Source organism: Hyperolius riggenbachi, chromosome 1, assembly GCF_040937935.1.
Source record: "Hyperolius riggenbachi isolate aHypRig1 chromosome 1, aHypRig1.pri, whole genome shotgun sequence".
NCBI classification, from domain to species: Eukaryota; Metazoa; Chordata; class Amphibia; order Anura; family Hyperoliidae; genus Hyperolius; species Hyperolius riggenbachi.
The window spans coordinates 93,523,964-93,538,924 of NC_090646.1; the positions used below are offsets into that span (position 1 = coordinate 93,523,964).

Below are 14,961 nucleotides of genomic sequence, written 5' to 3' on the forward strand. Positions count from 1 at the left end.
GCAGACCTCTCTGAGGTATGTTTTTCTTCTTGTTTTTAGGGTCTAAAAGCTTGTGAAAAAATGGTATGGCTCTTAGACCTTAAATCTTGAAATAATCATAACGCCAGGGAGGCTAAGGAGCTATGGGCCCCGATGCAAGTTTTACAATGGGGCCCTTCATACGCTCTATGCAAAACAATTGATACGACGCACCAAAACCTGCCAATGGCAACTACAGTGTCAAAGGTGCAAGAAGGGGATGGGGAGCAGTTTGTTAATGATTACCGCTATTCAAAAGTATCTATAGAAGTGATTATTATTAGCACAGGACCAATAGAGAGATAATACTGCAGTTGAGAGACGGCCCCTCGGGGCCCCTCTGGCCCAAGGGCCCCGATGCGGTCACAACCTCGGCACCCCCTATTGCTATGCCCCTGTAGTGATTGTAAAAGACAAAAGTTGTACCATATACGTTTATGATGGCAAATATTATGCTAGCCACAAAAGTGGCAATAGCCAGACACTGGAGAGATCCTCATAGTCCCAATTTGGCCGAAGTAGTACTATAAATTCTTCATACCACTTGTCAATGTGAGTGTATATACAGTATGCTAAATTGAAAAGCACCATGGAGAAGTTAGGTCACTTAGTACTTTCTGAATATATAAATATGAATTTTAACACACTTGGGGCTTGATTCACTAAGACAAATAGCATGCCTTATCCAAGTTAACACGCCTTATCAAAGTTAACACACCTTATCAGAGTAGCATAGCGAGTGCTATGAACTTATGCCTGCTAATTGTCAATGACGAGAGCTCCACTCGTCCTGCCCTGAGCCCGTAGCGCTCGCTATGTTACTCTGATAAGGTGTGTTATCTCTGATAAGGTGTGTTTACTTGGATAAAGCATGCTATTTGTCTTAGTGAATCAAGCCCATGGTGTATATATATAAATTGGTGTATCTTATCAAAACCATTTAAAATGTTTTCTTAGGCATTTTTTGTCTTGGCCTATGTTATGGTTCCATAACAACTGACTTCCTTTGCTTTATCAACTAAGTATCATTATCTACAGCGCCCCCCCCACGACGACAAGTGACACATTTGCGGCAGACAGCATGGGCGCTGTGGTGGCATCTCGCTCACCTCCCCGCCGCTCGTACTACCTTCTGAGCCGGATCCCGCTTCCTATGATAGTCCCTGTCCCAGTCGCCTCCGTCATAGTAGCGCGACCCGGCTGCTGTCTGCAGAAGAAGAAAGCAGGCAGTGTCAAACAGGGAGGTGGAAAAGCTGAGGAAATCCACCTGCTGGCCAAGCAGCAGAAACCCTGTGTTATCCCTCCCAATAGAAACCTGCAGCAAGTTTTCACTATGAGCAGCAACACCTGATTACTGCTGCTTGGCCAGCAAGTGGATTTCCTCAGCTTTTCCACCTCCCCATCTGACATTGGAAGCAGGACAGCACTTCCCTGTAGCGGCGATATACAGGAAGTTCCTGTATATCGCTGTTACCAGGGCAACCGCTATAGTCAAGTACCTACCTATACCGAGGGTGCTGGGTGCTGTGAGATCATTCCAAATCGGGGAGGGGGGGTTATTCTCACAAGTTTGCCTCGGGCAGCAAAAAGTCTAGAACTGGCCCTGGTTATCTACTGTATAAGTGGTACTTATCCGTTAGCCGGGCGCATCCGGCAGGTGGCGCTAATTACTATTCCCCCTCCAGGCCGCCATGGATAGTAGGGAAAGCTGTAACTCTGGTGGAGTTTTGGCGCCACCTGCCGGATGCGCCCGGCTAACGGATAAGTACCGTATAAGTTTCTAGATTACTATACCGTGTTCTAGTGCTAAGCCTTATAGTTAAAAAATGTGGTCTGGACCAATGCAACAAATGTAATACCAATGGTGATTAAGTTCACACAATACTTTGAAAACAAAAGTAAAAATTGCTGTAAAAAGCAAAATCGCTTGCTAAATTGCTTCCTTACAAAATGGCTTAGCGATTGTGCTTGGTCATCTGTTGCTGTGGTAAGGAGAGGAGTGGCGATGATGTGGCACCCAACGCAGCAGCTTCCAGCGGGCGGGGCGAGGAGAGGAACAATGAGCTTGGGTGTGCTCTAGTGTGTGTGCCCAGCTTTTTAAGGTAGCCATACACTGGTCGATTTGCCATCAGATTCGACCAACAGATAGATCCCTCTCTGATCGAATCTGATCAGAGAGGGATCGTATGGCTACCTTTACTGCAAACAGATTGTGAACCGATTTCAGCCTGAAACCGTTCACAATCTGTGGTGGTGCTGTCACCGCCTCTCCCCCCCCCCCCCCCCCCCCCCCCCGCATACATTACCTGCTCCGCCGGCGCGACTGCCCCCGGTCACCGCTGTTCCGTCTCCGCTCTGGTCTCCAGGTCCGGCATGCTTTACTTCTTCCTGCCCGGCAGGAAGTTTAAACAGTAGAGCGCCCTCTACTGTTTAAACTTCCTGCCCGGCAGGAGGAAGTGAAGCATGCCGGACCCGGAGACCAGGCCAGAGCGGAGAAGGAGCAGCAGTGACCGGAGGCAGTCGCGCCGGCGGAGCAGGTAATGTATTGCCGCTCTATTGCGTCGGTCGTCGGGCGCTCGAACGCTGCTAGCAACGCGTTCCCTACCCGCGGGCGATCGACGGTAATTTTCCGCACGGAACAATCGATGGGATCGGACGAAATGGATCGAAATTCGGCATGTAGCGGGAACGATGTGACAGCAGATTCGATCCCAGTGATCGAATCTGCTGTCGATCTGGCAGGAATCGGCCTAGTGTATGGCCAGCTTTATTCTTCAAAATATTGCTCCAGTTGTCTATTATAGGTACTATTATAGAAAAGGAAAGAAACTTGCTAATAAGCTCAGTGAGAAATTCAGGGTCTGTAGTATTGTATATGGCTAGAATTAAGCAGTTAGCATTTTGCTGCATTGTTGTTATTGGAAATGTGTGCTTGTCACCTGCTTGCCAACATGATACAGATATTATAAATCCAATAAGTGTGAGGAAAATGAGGCATACCACTCTTGTAGTTTGTAGTTCAAAGTAATCTGCTCTGCCACATTTCTTCCACCCTAAAAGGTCATTCACTATTACTTTTCTCCCAGATTGGCAGATACAAGACCTCTGTGGTGTGTACTCCCTGCCCTTTTCCATTCTACAAACACAATTGCCCAATAAGCTGAGCACCCATGTCTGTGGAACAAGCTGCAGACAGACTGATTGCAAGCCTGTTGTTAATTCCCCTCAAACACTGAGGTTGTGTACACAGTGCAATCTCTTAGGGCCAGTGCACACCAAAAACCTGAAGCAGATTTTCAGAGCGATTCTAGACATGTTTAGAGATGTTTTCTAAACATGCCTAGCGTTTTCTGAAGCGTTTTTGTGTAGCAGATTTCATATACTGTTACAGTAAAGCTGTTACTGAACAGCTTCTGTAACAAAAACGCCTGGAAAACCACTCTGATCTAGCGTTTTTCAGAGCGGTTTTCCACTTTCCTATACTTTAACATTGAGGCAGAAATGCCTCAGAAATCAAAAAAATGCTGCAGCACCCGAGTTTCTGTTTGTGGAAAAAAGTAACCGCTCTGGTGTGCACCATCCCATTCACTTTCATTAGCCAAGCTGTTTTCCCCCTGCAAGCGTTTTAAAAAAACGCTCCACAACCTCTCTGGTGTGCACCAGCCCTTATTGCTGGCAAACACAATTTCTTTGCGCTAACCTGAATTCAATAATGTAAAATCTGATTGGATGATTTGTGTCTTCTGATTGGTCCATGTATGGCGTTATAAATACATAAAACAACCTACATTACTTTACTGTGTACTTTGCCTCAGAGCTGATCAGTAAATACAATAACAGGGAAGCCATTTTTTTACACGCCTGTTTATGTCTCTCGAAACAAACAGAGCAAACCCAATCTGACCTGCACAGGACTAGACTGGTCAAACACATAGGCAGTGATGCAACGCACCAACATTTTTTTTTTCTTTTTACTAAATAGCAACTTATTTACTTCTCCTTACACATTTAAAGTGTACCTGAGATGGGGCCCCTGCAATAAAATATACATACCTGGTACTTCCTCCAGCCCCCTTGAGTCTGATCGCTCCCACGCCATCCTCTTCTCCCTCTTCGTTCACCCGCTAGTAGCCCAGGAAAATCCTTCAGTCGAGGCCAGATGGTGCAGGTGCAATCCGGCCAGGTGTACTCCCCTGTTTCACTCCCGTAGTACTGCGCAGGTACAGAATGCTCCAGGGTGCATGGACGCAGCGGGAGTGTGCGCTCATGCGCAGTTGGCCCTGGACCAGAGGACTTTTCTGGGGCCAACTGTGGGGAGAATGGAGAGGGAGAAGAGGATGCTGTGGGCGCGATCAGGCAGGAGTAAGCCCTAGGTACCGTATATACTTGCATATAAGCCGACCCATGTATAAGCCGAGGTACCTACTTTTCCCTCAGAAACCAGGAAAAAGCGATTGTTTTGCGTATAAGCCCCCTCCCCAATATAGCCCCCTCCACCGTAGCCAGATGTTTCCCCAGTACAACTCAGCCCCCTCCCCATAGCCAGATGTACCCCAGGATCATACAGCTGTGTCTCAAGAAACCACTAGATGGCATCATAGATAATGAGACGCAGCGATTGTCACACAGGAAGAATCCCCGATCATTGCACCGCTGACACGTTGCTGGCAGGCTCTGCTCCACAAGCCAGGGGACACAGGTAGCACACTCTGCACACCATGTTGCAGGGAATGGAGGGCACAGACATAGCAGGGAGCAAGCTGGCAAAGGCAGGATCACTAGTGCAAGATCCTTACACTCTTCTGCCAGTAACAAAACCTGCTCCACCATCTGTTTTGCTCCACTGACTCGCATATAAGCCGAGGGGGCAACTTTTCTGCACATTTTTTATACTGAAAAATTAGGCTTATACGCAAGTATATACAGTATGTATATTTTATTGCTAATCCCCATCTCAGGCTCCCTTTAAGGAAAATGTCTTTAACCCAGGAAGAGCTGAATGCAGTTACAGATGGTTCCCTACGTACAAACAGGTTCCATTCTGAGAAATACTAAGTCAAATTTGCTTGTAAGTCGAGTCATGTCATTTACATATTGGCATGTGTGAATAAATCATAATTTTGGACATCCCTAGATTTGGACATACAGTATAAACAGTATAAACAATGCATTTTTTTTGGGGGGGGGGGGGGTGTTTTCAATCTGCTTTAAACAACTGACCAGGGGTATAATAATACCTCTCAAGAGGCGGAGGCTAAGGGGGCCTGGTCCTGGAGTACATAATAGCCCAGCAGTGATGCTTTATACTTTAAAGAGGAACTCCAGTGAAAATAATGTGATAAAATAAAGTGCTTCATTTTTACAATAATTATGTAAAAAGTATTTAGTCAGTGTTTGCCCATTGTAAAATCTTTCCTCACCCTGATTTACATTCTGACATTTATCACATGGTGACATGTTTACTGCTGGCAGGTGATCTCAGTGGAAGGAGATGCTGCTTGTTTTTTTTGGCAGTTGGAGCCAGCTGTAAACAGGTGTTATGTGATGTCCCACAATTCAATGAGGTTCACAGACAGGAAACTGTCAGTACCATGGTCCTGACATCACACTGTGGGCAGCACAATATCAGCCATACAAACGGATCATCGGAGGGATGATCCGTTTGTGAAAAGGAAAAGATTTCTGATGGGAAAGGGGGTATCAGCTACTGACTGGGATGAAGTTCAATTCTTGGTCACGGTTTCTCTTTAACTCATGGGACAGGTCCTCCCCCTTGCTCTGTGTAGCCACACCATGCAGCATCACATTGCAGCTCCCACTACCCCTATCACATGATAGGCAGTGTCTACAGCCACTAACTGATAGACTGCATGGCACATGGTTACACTGAAGAGGACTGAGGAGGCCCTGTAACCCCCCCCCCCCCCCCAAATGCTAAATTGGGGGGGGGGAGTCCTGGTGAGGAGAACTTGGGAGATGCACACATGGGGGAGTTTGACAGGTGCATACATGGCACAATGTTTTTGTTTTTATTCTTATTAGCACAGGTGTGTGTGCTGCTGCTGGTGCAGGGCTTTTGAACGTTGCCAGGGGGGCCTGGCCTATTTAACTTATGCCCCTGCAACTGACAACAGTTTATACAATACTGATAGCATGAAATAACATATAACACATAATAAAATATCTAAAAACAAAACACAGTACAGTACATTTTATACATGAGGACAACTTGAGATGAGATGTTTACAGCTCCAGAGTTTATAAGTAGCAGACTATCTGTACACTATAAAATAGTTTTGTTAAATCCTCTTAAAAGTGGCAACTGGCAAGTGATTGCATGTGTAAAATGTTAAAAACTGAATTGTTTTATTTTCAGTGTGAGCTTCCTCTGGCCTGGTATTATACATACTTTTGTCATGACCGGTTCCCTTTAAAGCAATCCTGTGTCAAAAAATGAACCAAGTAACTTGAATGTATGTACAGATATAGTGAGAGTGATAACAATGACTTACCTACTGTCTTGTAATTTGTGGTCTGTAGATATTGTTATTCCTGTTTTCAGTCTCTCATAAGGAAACAGGAGGTCTGGGGCTGTGTGCCCTGCATTTGTCTTCCTCTGCGTATGTAAGGAATGTCTGTTCCCCTGAAACATTTGTGCAGTTTTTAATGCCATTTTACAGAGCTGTAACAGGAAGGATGCCTGGTTGCTATGGGCAACAGGCACAAATGCTTCCTACACACCAGACCTTGGGCTGCATTTCACCTTTCTACAGCTGCTCTGGGTTAAATGAACACAGGTGTCTGCTAGTCCTGTCACCAACATCACATGACTTGAGGCGGCCAATGGATGCAGCTTAGTGAGGGCTGAGGGAGGAAGGGGCAGTACAATTCATGCCCCAGATCTCCCTTTATACACATAAGTAATAGGGCAGTTTCCAAGCAGAGAAAAACTACAATGAAGGCAGACATTGCCATATGGTGGAGCAATCCTAAGTTGGAAACCTGCAGCATGTAGTGGTTAGTGCTCTCGCCCTGCAGCGCTGGGTCCCGGTTCGAATCCCAGCCAGGTCAACATCTGCAAGGAGTTTGTATGTTCTCCCCGTGTCTGCGTGGGTTTTCTCTGGGCACTCCGGTTTCCTCCCACATCCCAAATACATACAGATAAGTTAATTGGCTTTCCCCTAAAATTGGCCCTATACTATATGAAGCATACACTACACGATACATAAATAAACATATAACTATGTTAGGGACTAGCTTGTAAACCCCTCTGAGGGACAGTTAGTGACAAGACACTACACTCTGTACAGCGCTGCGTAATATGTCAGCGCTATATGAATACTTAACTAAATAAAAAAATAAAATGTTTTCACAGGTGTGCTTTACTTCACAGGATTTGGACTTCATTTAAGGGATGCCTGCATTTAACCTCTTGAGGACCGTGGTCTTAAAGAGGAACTCCAGTGAAAATAATGTAGTAAAAAAAGTGCTTCATTTTTTTACCATAATAATGTATAAATGATTTAGTCAGTGTTTGCTCATTGTAAAATCTTTCCTCTCCCAGATTCACATTCTGACATTTATTACATGGTGACATTGTTACTGTGGGCAGGTTATGTAGCTGCTCCTAGCTGCTCTGGCTGTTACAGACAGCTGTAAACAGCTAATTCCTGTCTGTGAACATTGTTACATTGTGGCAGTTTGCCCAGAGTACCGCGGTACTCAGAGCTTTTTGTGGGAGGGGTTTCAGCACAAAATCAGTCATACAGCGCCCCCTGATGGTCTGTTTGTGAAAATCATTATATTTCTCATGTAAAAGGGGATATCAGCTACTGATTGGGATAAAGTTCAATTCTAGGTTGGAGTTTCTCTTTAAAGCCCCCTAGTGACCAGGCCAATGTTTTACAAATAGGCCACTACAGCTTTAAAGGAGAACTGTAGTGAGAGGGATATGGAGGCTGCCATATTTATTTCCTTTTAAGCAATACCAGTTGCCTGGCTATTCAGCTAATCCTCTGCCTCTAATACTTTCAGCCATAGGCCCTGAACAAGCATGCAGCAGATAAGGTGTTTCTGACAAATTTAGACAGATATGACAAGATTAGCTGCATGCTTGTTTCTGGTGTGATTCAGACACTTCTTTAGGCAAATAGACCATCAGGGCTGCCAGGCAACTGGTATTGCTTAAAAGGAAATAAATATGGCAGCCTCCATATCCCTCTCACTACAGTTCTCCTTTAAGGGCTCGCTGCAGGGCCGTACAACTCAGCACACAAGTGATCCCCCCCCCCCTTTTCTGCCCACCAACAGAGCTTTCTGTTGGTTGGCTGTGATTGCTCCCAAAGTGTTTATTTATTGATTTTTTTTTTTTTTTTTAAATTATTTGTTTATTTTTTAATAAATGTTGCAGTTTTTTTTTTATTTTTTTTACCGTCCCAAGCCTCCACCCGCCCGCTAGCTAATCACCGTGATCGCTCCCATAGGCTTCAACCTATGACAGCGATCACTTTTCTGCCGCCCAGGGCGACAGCCGTGTCCTGGGGCTGCCGCGCTGCTCACGCCAATTGGCGTTGAGCAGTCTTTAAGCAGTTAAAGAGACACTGAAGCGAAAAAAAATATATGATATAGTGAATTGGTTGTGTACTATGAATATTTACTAGAAGATTAGCAGCAAAGAAAATATTCTCACATTTTTTATTTTCAGGTATAAAGTGTTTTTTCTAACATTGCATCTTTCTATAATATGTGCAGATTACACAACACTCAGCATTCAAAATGATTTTTTCAGAGCAGTCTGTGAACTAATGACCTCTCCTCTGGCAGAGAAAAAGTAAATAGTTCAGGAACAGTTGAGATAATAAAAGTCAGATAACAGCCCTCTCCATGACTTTGAAAGTCGTAGAGCTTAATGGCTTTTTTGCATAGAGATAACAACTGGAGTTTCTTAACTCTTCCTGTACTGGAAACAATTAGGGCCCGTTTCCACTAGTGCGACGCGATTTCGCCGGCATTCCGACGCTTGTAAAAACGCATGCGGGTGCGTTTCCGCATGCGTTTTACCCGCGATTTCGCGTGCGATTTCGCATGGCAGGGTGCCATGCGAAATTAACCATGACACTGCCAGGGCAAAATAACATTGAGAAGGGTGCGAAATCGCACGCGAAATCGCGGGTAAAAACGCATGTAACAAACGCATGCGTTTTTACTATTAAATACATTAGCGGCGATTCGCACGGATTCCCGACGCAGGCGAATTCTGCGGGTCCCGTCGTGCAGATTTGGCCCGCCGCCAAATCGCTCCCGCACGCCGCACAGGTGGAAACAGCCCCATCCACTAACATTAACTATGCGAATCCGCATGCAGTGCCCGCATGCGGATTCGCCCTAGTGGAAACGAGCCCTTAGACTGATGTATATGATCTTAATGTTTTATTTCTTAGCTGTACTACACATACAAATCATAATTTCATAATTTTTTTCGCTTAAGTGTCTCTTTAAGGAACATATTCAGTCTAAAATGACACTTTCCTTTTATGGACTTGTCATATAAAAGTTACCTGCCTGGTCTGCTCCTTCCAAAACTTCCCAGAGCTGCGTGGCTGCAGAATTCGGATGCGTACCTCCTCTCCCCTGCTTAAACAACGCCATAGTGTTTTTTATATGGAGTATAGAAAACACCATGGCGATTTTTCGGAAGACGGCGGCCGCCTGCGTCTGGGAGGTTTTCAGGAAGAAAAGAACGAGGCAGATAATTATAATTTTGATATGACAAGACAATAAAACCTTAAAATGTACCTGAGATTAGAAGCGTCTCAGGTACCATACTTACCTGGGGATTCCCTAAAGTGAACCAGAGACGAAGCACCCTCATGTATTTTACCATATATATCAGTGGGAACATTAGAGAAAAGACCTTCCCTGCTCTCTGTTTCATTCTTAACTGCTCAGCTTGCTTGTTATCAGCCCTGATAAAATCTCCCACTGAACATTCAGTCTGGCTTTGCTCAGGAGTCATTATAGCAGAGCCAGAAGGGGGCAGGCTTGGGCTTGAAAATGCTCAGTGGGGGATTTTATCAGGGCTGATAACAAGCAAGCTGAGCAGTTAAGAATGGAACCGAGAGCAGGGTAGGTGTTTTTTCTAATGTTCAAACTGATATATATGGTAAAATACATGAGGGTGCTTCGTCTCTTGTTCACTTTAAGCCCCCTTGAGGCCACTCGTCCCTCGCCATCTCCCTGGCTGGCTCCTGGCCGGGTCGCGCTTCGTTGCGCATGCACGACCCTGCCAGGTGCCCCCCCAATCGCACTCCTGTGGCTCGGAGCATTCTGCGCAGACGCAGAACACTCCCAGGAACAGGAGCGCAACGGGAGAGCGGGTCTTGTATGCGCGATGAAGCGCGACTCAGCTAGGCCTTCGGGCATTACTGCAGGTGACAGGAGCCACCCGGGGAGACAGCAAGGTACAAGCGGCTTTAATGGGGCTTAAGGAAGCCCCAGTTAAGTATGGAACCTGAGACACTTCTCATCTCAAGTTCTCTTCAAGCGACAACCTTATAATAATGACAGGTTCACTTTGAATACTCTAGTGACACAGAAAGTCAAGCTATCAACAGAGAGCCCCCTTACTGTTAAAGCCGGTGCAGTATGAAACACATTTGTCCCCTTGAGTTTGTTTACCCTGAAAGGTGTTTAAAACAGAGCTGTGATTTAGGTAGTTCAACGGTTGGAAACTGTTTTACTTCATAAAGGTCTCTAAAGCCCAATAAAATATCACAGTGGCTGGTGGATAGCTGGGGGCACACCGCACAGGCCTTTCATATACATTCCACACCAGACACTGTTATTCCAACCTCACTCATAAACCCCGTTTAATGATTGTCGCACTAATGAAAACAGAACAGGTCACAGAAGCGTCTCCTGAGAACGATCAGCCCGAAGCGTTTTGCAGTTATTATTCAATCCAAAGCCAAAAGGCCAAATAAAATATATATGTATCTGTGTCTATAACCCATGTACTCATCCATGTATTTAAAAAAGGTCCAAGTTTATTCAGTCTTATTAGTTTATAGTTATCTACAGGGAAAAAAGGACTCCACATGATCAAATTAAATACAAATTTTTCTCACAATATTCAGTTGTTTTAACCGCAGTCTGGAATCATATGTAACTTATTTTATCCGTCCTGTTGAACAATGTCATTAAAGAGCAATTGAAGTTGCCACAGGCTATTTTGTGCTCCAGGCCTGCCGCGACAGGTGCTCCAGAAACAGGTGCCCCATAGTTGGTCACACGACCTTCACCTGGAAGAGAAGCATTTAAATGTAGATGGCCTATTAGCAACTCTGCCTGAACAAAGAACCGCAGAATTTCTTTGATTGGAATGTTGGATTTTACGATTGCATCTGAAGAGAAAGGGCTTGATTCACTAAGACAAATAGCATGCCTTATCAGAGTTAACATGTCTTATCAGAGTTGACACGCCTTATCAGAGTAGCATAGCGAGCCCTACGAACTTATGCCTGCTAATTGGCAATGGCGAGAGCTCCACCTGTCCTGCCCTGAGCCCCTGCGGGTCCAATCACTTTAAAGGACATTATCCCTGCATTTTGATTGGCCCAATAGGCTGCCTGTCAAGTGACAGGCAGCCTATTGGGCCAATCAAAGTGCAGAGATAATGTCTTTTAAAGTGATTGGACCCGCAGGGGCTCAGGGCAGGACGACTGGAGATTTTGTCATTGCCAATTAGCAGGCATAAGTTCGTAGTGCTCTCTGTGCTATTCTGGTAAGGTGTGTTAACTCTGATAAGGCATGTTAACTCTGATAAGGCACACTATTTGTCTTAATGAATCAAGCCCAAAGTGCCCTAATCGACCCGCTGCGAAAGCTCTGTTCCCGAAAGCGCACGGTTCCGGGGGCATGCACAGTATACTGTAGTAATTATGGGCACGGCAAGGTACGGCTCTAAACAATGTACTCTGCGAGCAGGCGCATGCATGAAGCGAGAGCTCGCAAGGCTCTGGTACTGTAGTGTGGCCGTCGGCTTTAGGACCCAGGGAAGAAGGGAGCTTTTGGCTCCTTACACTTCCGTGTCATCCAGCGACTGGCGCCGACAGGCAGACCTAACAGGGAGAATTGTGGGGCAACTGAGGACTGCATCAGAGAACAGACACTGTGGTAAGTGTCTTCTCTGCCTCCACCACAATGTAATATGTGCCTCTTTAAAGTAAACCTCCAGACTAAAAGTCTACTCAGCAGCACTGAAAAGGCTTGGTGTATCTTTAGGTCTTTAACAGTTTCACAGCATCAGAACTTTGTTTTTCTTACATAAGCCTTATTTTTAGCTGCACAAAAGCTTACGCTCCGCCCCATCAAAGAAAACTGCCCGGGCTTTTTTCCCTGATGCTGTGCAAAGCATGAAGGGATTTCCTATGTTGTTATTCACGTTGCCTAGCAACTGGGAGGGGTGATCAGCACACAGGACAGTTGGAACTGTGTCTCATGCTCCCTGTCACCTCCTTCCAACCAAAAAGATGGCTGCCCTCATGAAATCAAACATTTGCCTGTTCTTTTAAAACAAGGTGGGTAAGAGATTATATTACCTATCTATTTTTAATTAACATAACCAATGTAAATTAATGACGGTATGTTTGTTTAGGCTGAAGTTCCTCTTTTATTGCTTAAGAAAACAGTACTAAGTTTGACCAAGTTGGAATAGCTCAGAGAAGCTCTTTTGCATAGATAACAACTCAAGTGTTTTAACTCCTCCTGTAATGGAAAACAACATGATACTTTATTATTTGCTGCTAATGTTCTGTTTTGTTATTTGTATTACACACAGGGGCGTAACAATAGACCCTGCAAGGGATGCAGACGCAGGGGGCCCCAGAAGCTATATGGGGCCCGTCTTGAGAGACTGACAACTAAGGGCAAGGAGAGAAAAAACTTTCTTCTCTCTGCACAGTTGTTTTAACGACTGTATCTGCTCAGCCACTGATAAGGAATGATACAAAGTTTTGCAGACAAAAGATTTGTAGACAGTCCCTATTCAGTTTTCAGCAGGGTCTTGTGTACAACGCCCAGCACCAACCTCTCTACCCCTCTCCAAGCACTGTGTACTGTAGTGATGCTTGATGAGTCTAGGCACGGAGAGAAAAAACTTTCTGCTCTCTGCACAATTGTTCTAATATATGGCGATTGCAATTTGAAAAAGGGCTATGCCCGAAACAACGTTTGTCATTGTTGGAGCCATTGATGTGATGCAATAAAAGAGCTTATCGTTTACTTCTATGGTGGTGCCGGCTGTGTTGCTGTTTACTGATATGAAGCACCCCAGTGGGCACAGGGGTGAAGGCCGAGGCACACCTAATATTTATACCTTTGTGGAGCTCCTCCTACGTTTGGTGTATACACATTTGTTCTAATGACTGCATCTGCTCAGCACTGATAACGAATCATACAAAGTTTTGTAGACAAAGATTTGTAGACATTCCCTATTCAGTGGGAAGCAATCTCTTGTGTGCAGCGCCCTTTATCTGCAGAGCCAGTTTTGCTCCATTAGAGATGGACAGAGTGAGTGTAATAAGCTGAGGCTGGGAGCACACTTGTCTGTCAGTTTTCTGTATGCATTTTATGTACACCATGTGTGTCTGTATGTGTGAAAGGTAGGGAGGCGGTGCGGGAGGAGGCCCCATCCAAAGTTTCGAAGGTGGGCCCAGTGATTTTTAATTACGCACTTGATTACACATTTCATCTCATAAGTTTAATTTCGCATCAGATTCGCTTTTAGAAATACTGGTTTAGGCCACTGTAGTTAGGAAATGAGGAGAAACTTGACCAAAGATGATAAAATAAGCGCTAAAACCTAACAGCGTTTCCAGTCATCCCCACTATGTCTAATTGCTGATATAAAAATATTAAAAGCAAAATGAAGAACTATTTTCATACAACTATTACACTTACAATTAAAAAAAGCTTCATGAAAAATCGCATAATAATAATTGCCCTTGTAATGAAGGATGTTTCCCTGTAAACGTTATCAAGAAAGCAAACACAATTAGTCTGGCTAATTTATTTTCGGGCTACAGACAGGAAGCAGGGCTGCGTGTTACTTATGGGAAATACATTCCCGTGCACACTCTCCAGAGCGCAGAGGAGAAATATTAAACAGTATTGATTGGGAGAAAGTAGAGTCTGGCAAAGTTCCCGATCGCGCTTTGACTAGATTTTATTTAACCATTATATGTTTGGCCTCGGGACCGTTTTGGCTGCTCGACTGTGTGCCATCATGTCAGATTTCAGATCGATTTTTATTGAATGGATAATGTACGGAGATAAGGCTGCCATGGAGATGTCACGGTTTGTGTCAGGGAAAATCTGCAATAACTATAATAAAGCACAACTCTCGCTGTAGCGGTAGGGCTTACATTTAACCGAATAAGCTCCTTGGTTAGCTGATGGCAGTGAAATCACTGAAAGTACCTGGTGTTTGGCCCCTTCACCAGTGATTTGGGGGGTTCACAGGGTACCAGAGCTGCACACTGCAGTCAGCTGCAGAATTCCTGCCCTCAGACCTTGCAGTTAAGTTGTTTAGCTGAGCTGCTTCAGGTCACATGACTACATTGTTAAAATATTAATTGGTACATTTACACTGCATGAGAGCATATTTAAGTGTAGCTCAAGCAACAGAAATGGGGCAAAACTGCTTTCAGGTAGCCAGGCGGCGAACCAGGCTTCTCATTGCCTTAAATAATTTTCATTACATCCAACTGCTATTCCCAACCATTAACCTCCTTAGCGGTAACCCCGAGTAAGGATCAGGACAGGAATCCGCAGCTCAGAGGGGTAGCCCTGAGCCTGACTTGCGGTAGCCGCCAGGGGGTATAGACAGAGTCTGCTCACATTTTTAACTCTCCTCCCCCAGGATCCAGACACTGGCAGCCATTC

At 44.9% G+C, this 14,961-nt stretch overlaps 1 protein-coding gene across 3 annotated transcripts in view; it reads right to left on the reverse strand.

The window, feature by feature from the left end:
* The window catches only part of SORCS2 (sortilin related VPS10 domain containing receptor 2), a 1,283,452-nt gene that overhangs the window by 1,184,213 nt on the left and 84,278 nt on the right, over positions 1-14,961 (reverse strand). Inside the window, exon 1 of one of the 3 annotated variants that reach the window (XM_068276891.1) lies at positions 6,531-6,790. The exons of the other annotated variants lie outside the window; for them this stretch is intronic. The gene's annotated coding sequence lies outside the window, so the exon portion shown is untranslated. Of the gene's footprint in view, positions 1-6,530; positions 6,791-14,961 lie in introns of those variants that run through there. 3 annotated transcript variants of the gene reach the window in all.